Source organism: Ovis canadensis, chromosome X, assembly GCF_042477335.2.
Source record: "Ovis canadensis isolate MfBH-ARS-UI-01 breed Bighorn chromosome X, ARS-UI_OviCan_v2, whole genome shotgun sequence".
NCBI lineage: Eukaryota > Metazoa > Chordata > Mammalia > Artiodactyla > Bovidae > Ovis > Ovis canadensis.
In genome coordinates this window covers 105,115,645-105,127,150 of record NC_091727.1, presented here as the reverse complement: position 1 = coordinate 105,127,150, position 11,506 = coordinate 105,115,645, and the positions used below count along the sequence as shown (strand labels likewise).

General features: G+C 43.6%; 1 pseudogene; it reads left to right on the top strand.

Moving 5' to 3' along the window:
* Positions 1-9,996: 9,996 nt before the first annotated feature.
* LOC138930028 (histone H2A-Bbd type 2/3-like) lies at positions 9,997-10,326 on the top strand (annotated as a pseudogene).
* The last annotated feature ends 1,180 nt before the right edge of the window (positions 10,327-11,506 follow it).

The following is an 11,506-nucleotide window of genomic DNA, read 5'->3' as shown; positions in this document are numbered from 1 at the left end:
AATAACAATACCCTTATAATAATACTTGGAGAAGGCAATGGCAGCCCACTCCAGTACTCTTGCCTGGTAAATCCCATGGACAGAGGAGCCTGGTGGGCTGCGGTCCATGGGGTCGCTAAGAGTCGGACACGACTAAGCGACTTCACTTTCACTATAATAACACTGATGAATTAGATCAGGGGGAGGGAGAGATAAATGTAAGTCCTGATGGATTCTTAGTCCAATCGTCACTTCCAGGGCTATTCAACTCTTGCTAGGAGCCTTTGGTCTGAGTTGAAGGGCTCAACAAGCATATCACCATTGCTATTTGAATGGTCACAGCAAATTTATTTATAGTAGCCTCAAACTGTAAACATTCCAAATGCCCGTCAACTGGTGAGTGGATAAATAAATTGCACTACATATGAATTACAGAATGCTACTCAGCAAGAAAAGGGAACAGACTATTGATAGATGTAGCAAATATTTGTTGTTGTTGTTTTCCAGTCACTAAGTTGTGTCTGACTCTTTGTGACTCCATGGACCGTAGCATGCCAGACTTCACTGTCCTGCACTGTCTCCCACAGTTTACTCAAACTTATGTCCATTAAGTTGGTGATGCCATCCAACCAACTCATCCCCTGTCATCCCCTCTCCCCCTGCCCTCAGTCTTTCCTAGCATCAGGTCTATTTCAATGAGTTGGCTGTTTGTACCAGGTGGACAAAGTATTGGAGGTTCAGCTACATCATCAGTCCTTCCAGTGAATATTCAGGGTTGCTTTTCTTTAGGATTGACTGGTTTGATCTCCTTGCTGTCCAAGGGACTCTCAAGAGTCTTCTCCAGCATCAAAACATCAATTTTTTGGTCCTCAGCCTTCTTTATGGTCCAACTCTCACATCTGTACATGACTACTGGAAAAACCATAGCTTTGAGTATACAGATCTTTGTCGGCAAAGTGTTATCTCTGCTTTTTAATACGCTGTCTAGGTTTGTCATAGCTTTTCTTCGAAGGAGCAAACGTCTTTTAATTTCACAGCTTCAGTCACCGTGCATAGTTATTTTGGAGCCCAAGAAAATAAAATCTGTCACTGTTTCCATTTTTCCCCACCCATTTGCCATAAAGTGATGGGAGCAGATACCATGATCTTCATTCTTTGAATGTTGAGTTTTAAGCCAGCTTTTTCACTCTCCTCTTTCACCTTCATCAGGAGGCTCTTTAGTTCCTCTTCACTTTCTGCCATTAGGGTGGTTTCTTCTGCATATCTGAGGTTGTTGATATTTCTAGCAAACATGGATGAATCTTGAAGACATATTATGCTAAGTGAAAGAAGCCAGACCTAAAAGGCTGTATATTGTATGATTCCATTTATATGGCATTCTAGTAAAGGTGAACTATAGTAATGGAGAAGAGGAGCTAAAAAGCCTCTTGATGAAAGTGAAAGAGGAGAGTGAAAAAGTTGGCTTAAAGCTCAACATTCAGAAAACAAAGATCATGGCATCTGGTCCCATCACTTCATGGCAAATAGATGGGGAAACAGTAGAAACAGTGTCAGACTTTCTTTTTTTGTGCTCCAAAATCACTGCAGATGGTGATTGCAGCCATGAAATTAAAAGACGCTTACTCCTTGGAAGAAAAGTTATGACCAACCTAGATATATTCAAAAGCAGAGACATTACTTTGCCGACTAAGGTCCGTCTAGTCAAGGCTATGGTTTTTCCAGTGGTCATGTATGGATGTGAGAGTTGGACTGTGAAGAAGGCTGAGCGCCAAAGAATTGATGCTTTTGAACTGTGGTGTTGGAGAAGACTCTTGAGGGTCCCTTGGACTGCAAGGAGATCCAACCAGTCCATTCTAACGGAGATCAGCCCTGGGATTTCTTTGGAAGGAATGATGCTAAAGCTGAAGCTCCAGTACTTTGGCCACCTCATGCAAAGAGTTGACTCATTGGAAAAGACTCTGATGCTGGGAGAGATTAGGGGCAGGAGGAGAAGGGGATGACCCAGGATGAGATAGCTGGATGGCATCACGGACTCGATGGACGTGAGTCTGAGTGAACTCCGGGAGATGGTGATGGACAGGGAGGCCTGGCATGCTGCGATTCATGGGGTTGCAAAGAGTCGGACACGACTGAGTGACTGAACTGACTGAACTGAACTGAAGTAATGGAGAATAAATCAGTGGTTGCCAGGGACAAGGGTCGGAAGTACAAGATTTCTGCAAAGCAGAATGAGGGACCTTTTGGGGGTGAAAGAAATGCTATTTATTTTGATTGTAGTGGTATTTGCATGTCTATGTTCATTTGTCACAACTCATAGAACTGTCTGCTTACAATTGGTGAATTCTAAATTATACCTAAAAAACGGTTGGTAAAAAAAAAAAATCACCTAAGATCAACTTACTAATAAGTGGTCCTTAATTTTCATGAGGATCAGTATGTAGAAAACAGATATTTATGGGTCTAAAGCAGAGATTTAAAAGTGTTTGTTCACATGATTTCTTGGTGCCTTATTCATTAAGTTGAAGTTCTTCACTCTGGCATTCAAGATATTTTGTAATCTGATTCCACTCTGCCTTAGCAGCTTTGAGTATGTATGCATGCTCAGCCGCTCAGTCATCTCTGACTCTTTGCAACCCGGAGGACTGAAGCCCTCCAGACTTTTCTGTCCATGGGATTTCTCAGACAAGAATACTGGAGTGGGTTGCCCTTTCCTTCTGCAGGGGATCTTCCCAACCCAGGGACTGAACCCTTGTCTCCTGTGCCTCCTGCATTGAGGGTGGATTCTTTATGACTCAGCCACCTGGGAAGCTTGATTTTACACACACATATATATATATACACTCTTGACTACTATCAGGCAGTTCTTCTCACTTCATACAACATGCCCTCCCTGCTTAATCTCCTGGCATGCATGTGCCATGCTTATTTCAATCTACTTACCTTTGCTTTTGCATATTTACCCTCTATGTTCTGGTATGCCTTACCCTCATTTGTCCACCCATTTATTGAGTGCCTACTGTGTGCCAAGTTTTAATAATTAGACACATTACTAAGGCTGCTAAAGTCTCTGTCTTCACAGAGCTGGCCATTACTATGCAGTATGGAAAGGGTTATGTATGGTAGTGGAAAATACATGGTATTAGTACTACAGAGGAAAGGAAAAACCGAAATTTAGGAACAAAGTTGTCAAGAATAGTTTCTCAAAAGAAATAACATATACTAATTTCATCTTCAGAGAACTCTGCTTGAATGTTCTTCCTTATATAATCAACCTAATTATGTCTCCAAAAAGTAAAGTGGTTAATTAATGTATTGTTCACTCAAATGTTAAAGAGTGGAGATTATAGTCCTTTCAGTTTTCTGTTCTCTAAGCCACTCTGATCTGTTTCTTCAAAGACTCTTTATATGATACAGTTTTGCCTTCCCCACCCATCCTAGTTGCTCATCTAAGTGTGTGCTGGTTTATTTATGTCTTCATGAATTCTGGCACCCAAAACTGAGTAAAGAATTCCAGGCATCATCGTGAAAGGACGGAGGACAGTAAGATTATCATATCCCTCATTTTGGATATTCTACTCCTGTAAATATAACCTAAACTGACAGCATCTTTTTAAATCTGTGGTTAATAAGGATATACAGAGAAGGAAATGGCAACCCACTCCAGGATTCTTGCCTGGGAAATTCCATGGACAGAGGAGCCTTGTGGGCCACAGTCCGTGGGGCTGCAAGAGTCAGACATGACTGAAGCTACTTAGCAAGCATGGAATCTAGAAAGATGGTACTGATAAGCCTATTTGCAGGTCATCGATGGAGACGCACCAGGACCAAGGGAAAGGAGCAGTGACCCTCACAAGAGACTGAGCCAGACCTGCCCTTGAGTGTTTGAGGGTCTCCTGCAGAGGCATGAGTTGGCAGTGGCCTGTCACAGTGACAGAGGATCTCCGTTTTTTCATTCAAAAAACTAAGATCAAGGCATCCGGTCCCATCACTTCATGGCAAATAGATGGGGAAAGAATGGAAACAGTGACAGACTTTATTTTCTTGGGCTCCAAAATCACTGTGGACAGGGACTGCAGCCATGAAATTAAAAGATGCTTGCTCCTTGGATGAAAAGTTACAACAAACAGACAGTGTATTAAAAAGCAGAGAGATTACTTTGCCAACAAAGGTCCGTCTAGTCAAACCTATGGTTTTTCCAGTAGTAATGTATGGATGTGAGAGCTGGACAATAAAAAAGGCTGAGTGCTGAAGAACTGATGCCTTTGAAGTGTGGTATTGGAGAAGACTTGAGAGTCCCTTGGACTACAAGGAGATCAAACCAGTCAATCCTGAAGGAAATTGACCCTGAATATTCACTGGAAGGACTGATGCTGAAGCTGAAGCTCCAATACTTTGGCCACCTGATGCAAAGAGCCGACTCATTGGAAAAGACCCTGATGCTGGGAAAGCTTGAAGGCAGGAGGAGAAGGGGACGATAGAGGATGAGATGGTTGAATGGCATCACCAACTCTATGGACATGAGTTTGAAAAAACTTCGGGAGATGGTGAAGGATAGGGAAACCTGGCATGCTGCATTCCATGGTGTTACAAAGAGTCAGACACGACTGAGTGACTGAATAACAAATGGAGACACAGACATAGAGAACAGACTTGAGGACATGGCGGGGGAAAGAGAGGGCGGGACGAATTGAGAGAGCAGCTTGGAAACATATACATTACCACATGTGAAACAGATAGCCAGTGGAAATTTACTGTATGACACAGGGAGCTCAGATCTGGTGCTCTGTGACAACCTAGAGGGATGGGGTGGAGTGGGAGGAGGGAGGAAGGATCAAGAGGGAGAGGACATATGTGTACCTATGACTGATTCATGTTGATGTATGGCAGTCACCAACACAACATTGTAAAGCAATTATCCTCCAACTGAAAAGAAAGAAGGAAAAAAAATATGATTAAGAATCAAGGCTAAATTATGGTTATAAAGTAGATAGTGTGTAGTATGTAATGCCTTTATAGGTTCTGACAATGTAGATACAGAAAAACTGAAAAAAAAAAGGAGGGAAAATCAGGAGAGGATATGAAAAATAGAAAAATCTTAAAAAATTTTTTTACCCAAACTTAAAACTTTTTATTTTATATTGAAGTATAGCCAATTAACAATGGTGTGGTAGTTTCAGGTAGTTTCCCAGAATACAGAAGGGACTCAGCCAAAGATATACATGTATCCATTCTCCACCAAACTCCCTTCCCATCCAGGCTGCTACATAACATTGAGCAGAGTTCCCTGTGCTATACAGTAGGTCCTTGTCGGTTATCCATTTTCAATATAGCAGTAAGTAGATGAAATTCCCAAAGTCCCTAACTATCCCTTCCCCTCGGTAACCATAAGTTCATTTTCTTAGTCTGTGAGTCTCTTTCTGTTTTGTAAGTTCATTTGTGTCATTTCTTTTTAGCTCCCACATATAAGGGATGCCATAGATATTTCTCCTTTCTGTCTGACTTTAAAATACAAGAAATTGAAAGGACAACCCACAGAATGGGAGAAACATTTGCAAATCATGTATCTGATAAGGGTCTATTTTCCAGAATGCATAAAGAACACTTAACGGTCAACAACAAAAAGACAAGCAACCTAATTAAACAACAGGCAAAGGATTTGAATAGACATTCCTCCAAAGCAGATGTGCAAATGTCCAAGAAGTACAAGAAAAGATGCTCAACATCTTTAGCCATTAGAGAAATGCAAATAAAAATCACCATGAGATACCACTTCACACCCACTATGATGGTTATTACAAGTAAAACAAACAAAAATAATACGTTTTGGAGAAGATGCAGAGAAATTGGGACCCTCATATACTGCTGGGATTGCAAAAATGGAAGACTACTGTGGAAATCAGTGAGGTGGGTGATTACTCAATAAGAGAAACATAGAATTACCATTGTTGTTGTTGTTCCCTCTTCCCAATCTTGTCTCACTCTTTGCAACCCCGTGGACTGAAGCACACCCAAGCCTCCCTGTCCCTCACCATCTCCTGAAGTTTTCCCAAGTTCATGTCCATTGCATTGGTGATGCCATCCAGCCACCTCATCCTCTGACACCCTCTTCTCCTTCAGCCCTCAATCTTTTCCAGCATCAAGGACTTTTCCAATGAGTCGGCTGTTCCCATCAAATGACCAAAATACTGGGGCTTCAGCTTCAGCATCAATCCTTCCAACAAGTATTCACGGTTGATTTCCCTTAAGATTGACCGGTTTGATCTCCTTGCTGTCCAAGGGACTTTCAGGAGTTGTCTCCAGCACCACAGTTCAAAGGCATCAATTCTTTGGTGTGCTGCTGAATTTACGGTCCAGATCTCACAATTGTATGTGACCACTGGAAAGACCATAGCCTTGACTATATGGACCTTGGTCAGCAGAGTAATTTCTCTGCTTTTCAACACACTGTCTAGGTTTGTCACAGCTTTTCTTCCAAAGAACAAGCATCTTTAAATTTCATGACTCCTGTCACCATCCACAGTGATTTTGGAGCCGCCAAAGAGGAAATCTGTCACTACATTCACATTTTCCCCTTCTATTTGCCACGACATGATGGGACCAGATGCCATGATCTCAGTTTTTTGAATGTTGAGTTTTAAGCCAGCTTTTTCTTTCACCCTCATCAAGAGGCTCTTCAGTTTCTTTTTGTTTTCTAACTGTTGCTTCTTGACCTGCATACAGGTTTCTCAGGAGACAGGTAAGGCGGTCTGGTATTCCCATTTCTTTAATAAGTTTCCACAGTTTGCTGTGATCCACACAATCTGTTGCTTTCCTCTATTTATTTGCATTGTTCATTTAATAAGTCTTCCTTATCTCTCCTTGCTATTCTCTGGAACTCTGCATTCAGTTGGGTATATCTTTCCCTTTCTCCTTTTCCTTTTGCTTCTCTTCTTTTCTCAGCTGTTGGTAAACCTCCTTTGCCTTGTAAAACCTCCAAAGACAATCACTTTGCCTTCTTGCATTTCTATTTTGGGAAGATAGTTTTGGTCAATGCCTACTGTACAATGTTATGAACATCTATCCATAGTTATTCAGGCACTCTGTCTACCACATCTAATCCCTTGATTCTACTTGTCACCTCCACTGTATAATCATAAGGGATTTGATTTAGGTTATACCTGAATGGCCTATTGGTTTTCACTACATTCTTCAATTTATGCCTGAATTTTGCAATAAGAAACTCCTGATCTGAGCCCTGTCAGCTCCAGGTCTTGTTTTTGCTGACTATATAGAGCTTTTGCATCTTTGCCTGCAAAAAATACAATCAATTTGATTTTGGTATTGACCATCTGATGATGTCCATGTGTAGAGTCATCTCTTGTGTTGTTGGAAGAGGGTGTTTGCTATGACCAGTATGTTCTCTTGACAAAACTCTTTTAGCCTTTTCCTTGCTTCATCTTGTACTCCAAGGTCAAATTTGCCTGTTATTCTGGGTGGCTCTTGACTTCCTACTTTTGCATTCCAATCCCCTATGATGAAAAGGACATAATTTTTTGGTATTAGTTCTAGAAGGTGTTGTAGGTCTTCAGAGAACCAGTCAACTTCAGCTTCTTCAGCATCAGTGGTTGGAGCATAAACTTGGATTACTGTGATATTGAATGGTTTGCCTTGGAAACAAACTGAAATCATTCTGTCATTTTTGAGATTGCACCCAAGTACTACATTTCAGACTCTTTTGTTGACTATGGTGGTTACTCCATTTCTTCTAAGGGATTCCTGCCCACAGTAGTAGATATAATGGTCATCTGAATTAAATTGGCCCATTCCCATTATTCACTTTGTTCATTGATTCCTAAGATGTCGATGTTCACTCTTGCCATCTCCTGCTTGATCATGTCCAGTTTACCTTGATTCAAGGACCTGACTTTCCTGGTTCCTATGCGATATTGTCCTTTACAGTTCAGACATAACTTTCACCACCAGACACACCCACAAGTGAGCATCGTTTCTGCTTTAGCCCAACCACTTCATTCTTAATGGAACTATTAGTCATTGCCCTCCACTCTTCACCAGTAACATATTGGACAAATTCCAACCTGGGGAACTCATTTTCTGGCGTCATATCTTTTTACCTTTTCCTATTGCCCATGGAGTTCTAGAGGCAAGAATACGAGAGTGTGTTGCCATTTTCCTCCTCCAGTGGACCACAGTTTGTCAGAACTCTCCACTAAGATCCATCTGTCTTCAGTGGCCCTGCATGGCATGGCTCATAGCTTCACTGAGTTATGCAAGCACCTTCACCACAACAAGGCTGTGATCCATGAAGGGGGCAAGCAGCACTGGGGATGTCAATTTTGCTCAAGCAATGAAACTACATTGGTACAGCACCTGAAATTGAAATCACCACCTGGTCAAGCTAATGAAAATACACTGTCATTCTCCAAGACCATCTGTTTTCTGCACAGGCCAAATAGGCTACTTTAATGGGAGTATGGAGTAAATCGTCACTCCTGCATGTTTGTAGTCCTTAATGGTGCTGCAAATCTCTGAAATCCACTCAGGTATGTGCAAAGCTTTTGGTTTACTATATTTCTAGATAGAGGCAATTCTAATTGCTTTCATTTGGCCATCCTTACCAAAATAACCCTCACTCTGCCGGTCTGTTGTGGAGTCTGCCAGTTGCTGAATATGTCTATCTTAATTTTGTATTCCAGAACTGTGTAGATAAGCATGGGATTGGTTTGGGTACACACCAACCCCAATGGAGATGAGCCTGAGCTGAAATTTCACTGATCCCTTGACCTCCATAAGCTCCTACTATGACTGATGGACCATAGTGACACTTGGGCATCTTGGAATTAGTGTGAGATCAGAGCCAGTGTCCAATAGTCACCAAAAGGTATTCTCCTAATTCAAAATCAAACTGACTAAAAAACTCTAGGTCCCTTTCAGGAAGGCAGGGAAACAGACTAACAGTATATATTTCAGTAAAGTGTACCGAGGCATGATGGACACCTACTTCTGGATTTCAAAACTTACTCCAAAGCTACAGTTAACAAAACTGTGTGGCACTAGCATAAGGATAGACACATAGATCAGTGAAATAGAATTAACAGTATGGAAATAAACCCAAAAATCTATTCATGGACATAAATCCCAAAGAGTGGAAAACAGAAACCTGTACAGGAATGTCCATCACAGCACTATTCCCAGTATGGACAAAGGAGAAGTCACCCAAATATCCATCCACTGCCTAGTGGATACAAAACATGTGTAGTCTAGCCAGGCAGTGGAATACTATTCAACCAGGAAAAGGAAAGAAGTACTGATTCATGCTACTGATTCATTCATATGTGCATGAACCCTATGCTCAGTGACAGAAGGCCACATATTTATTGTACGCCTCTATCTCTAGGAAGTCTCCAGAATAGGCAAAGGGCTGTGGACAGGAAGCTGATGAGTGGTTGCCTGAGGACTATGGGGTGGGGTAGGGTAGGGGAAATTTCAGGAGGGGGCAGTGGGGAATGATTGCCTGGCCAGGTACAGGGGTTTCTCTCTGCAGTGGTGCCTACATTTTGGAACTAGATACAGTCATGATGGTGGCCCAGCACCACCAGTGTACACTTGGTGCCACTGGGTGGTCTGCTGCCTTTTCTGTACAAAGATCCCATGCAGTGGAAAAGGAGGGTTTCGACAAAGAGAGGGTCCAGTGGGCAGGGTGAGCAGGATTCTGCCAGCATCATTTCTTTGCAGGCCCAGCCCTGTGGGGGTTGGGGGAAGGGTGGGGAGCACGAGAAAGGAATGACCTCACAGGGTCTATGTGTCACAGAGCATGCGTCCCGACCAATGAAGCACCGGCCAGCGGTGATACAGAGTAAAGATCTGAGAGTAGCAGTTGTCTTGAGAGGTTGGAACCAACTGGTTCATCTCACCGTATCTCATCTCACTGTATCTTATCCCACTGCACCTTATCCCACCGCACCTCTTCCCACCACAAAGAAGAGCAAGGCCTTGGAGAAAGTGGGCTCAACAGCCAGCATGCCGGAGAAAAGGTGCCATCAGAGGTCGTCTGGTATCCGTTCCCGCACCGCCCGAGCTGAGCTGTCCTTCTCTGTGAGCCACATGGAGCATCTCCTGTGCAAAGGCTGCTACGCCTAACGCCTGAGCTCATCTGCACCAGTCTTCCTAGCAGCGATCATTCAGGACCTGACGTCCAAGGTCCTGGAGCTGGCAGGCAATGAGGCCCAGAATAACGGTCAGAAGCACATCACCCCCAAGTTGGTGGACATGGCGATACACAACAATGCTCTGCTCAGCAGCCTTTTTGGGATGACAACCATCTCCCTGGTGGCCCTGGGTCCACACTAGCTGCCCAACTACACCTGGGTCCCTAGTGGCCATTCCCTGGCCCCCGGACAGGCCTCCTCTGGCTGTCCGGTGCCAGTCCTGCTCACTGACCGATTGCATAGGCCAGTGCCTTGGGCCCAGTAATGTCAAATCAATAAAGTGTTTCAAGACATCCTTGTGTGCTTCAGTCACTTGGTCTGGAAGGTGGTGGTGGGACACGTTTTGTTTGAGGGATGGAGGTCGGGGGTCTGGTTGGAGCAGAGGGGAGCGTTCCCGGTGTGGGCGGAGTCAGGGATGGCAGGCAGAGAGGAAAAGTCGCTCATGGTGGCAGTGCATGGCGTGGCCTTGGGTGGGAGAGGCTGGCTGCAGCAGAGGTGGGGGTGGAGTGGGGTCTCGGGGGAGGCGAGGGAATGGAAGGCTCCCCCATTGGCTCTGAGCAAGTGGGAGCCAGGCCAAGTCTGCAGAGGGACCGGGTCCTGGTGGTGATGCTCCGGACCGTGCGGGCGGTATTGTAACAGGGTAAAGATGGCAAGGTGACGGACAAAGCCATGGCACGGGATGCAGGGGTGGGTGGACAGTGTGTTTGACATGAATTCCCATGGGGGCAGGGGCCTAGACAGTAAGACTGTGGTGGGTTGGGGACTGGGGTGGGTGGGACACAACCAGCACGTATGGAAAGTCAGAATCAGGGTCACGTGGGGTTGAGTTAACTTTTTAGTCACATTCCTTTAGAGATGCCAGGAGATGCCCTGCTTGGCAACCTACATAAAAAAAGTCACCTAGCAACGGCGGGCCATGACACTGCCCGCAATTTGCACATGTGACGTTTGCGGGGCCAGGCTCCGCCTCCGGCGACTTAATTTGCATATCACCGTGGAAATGGACCTTTAGTCTAGAAAGCTGGAGTAGTAAACATGTGTGAGACCCACGTTTTAAAATTAATGCTCTTTCTTTATGCCTTAGGTAGATTGGATTTGATTAGTAAGAAACTTTATACCTATTGCTGCTTCCCTGATAGGGTACTAGCCTTTTACTGACCTTTTATTTCTTCATTCTAAATAATGAGAACAAAATATCTGCCCACCATTTCAGAATAATGGTTAGAAGAATTAGAAACATATATGAGATACATATATAATATACAACATAAAATATATTTTTAAAATATGCCAAAACATGCTGTTTAGTTGCTCAGTCATGT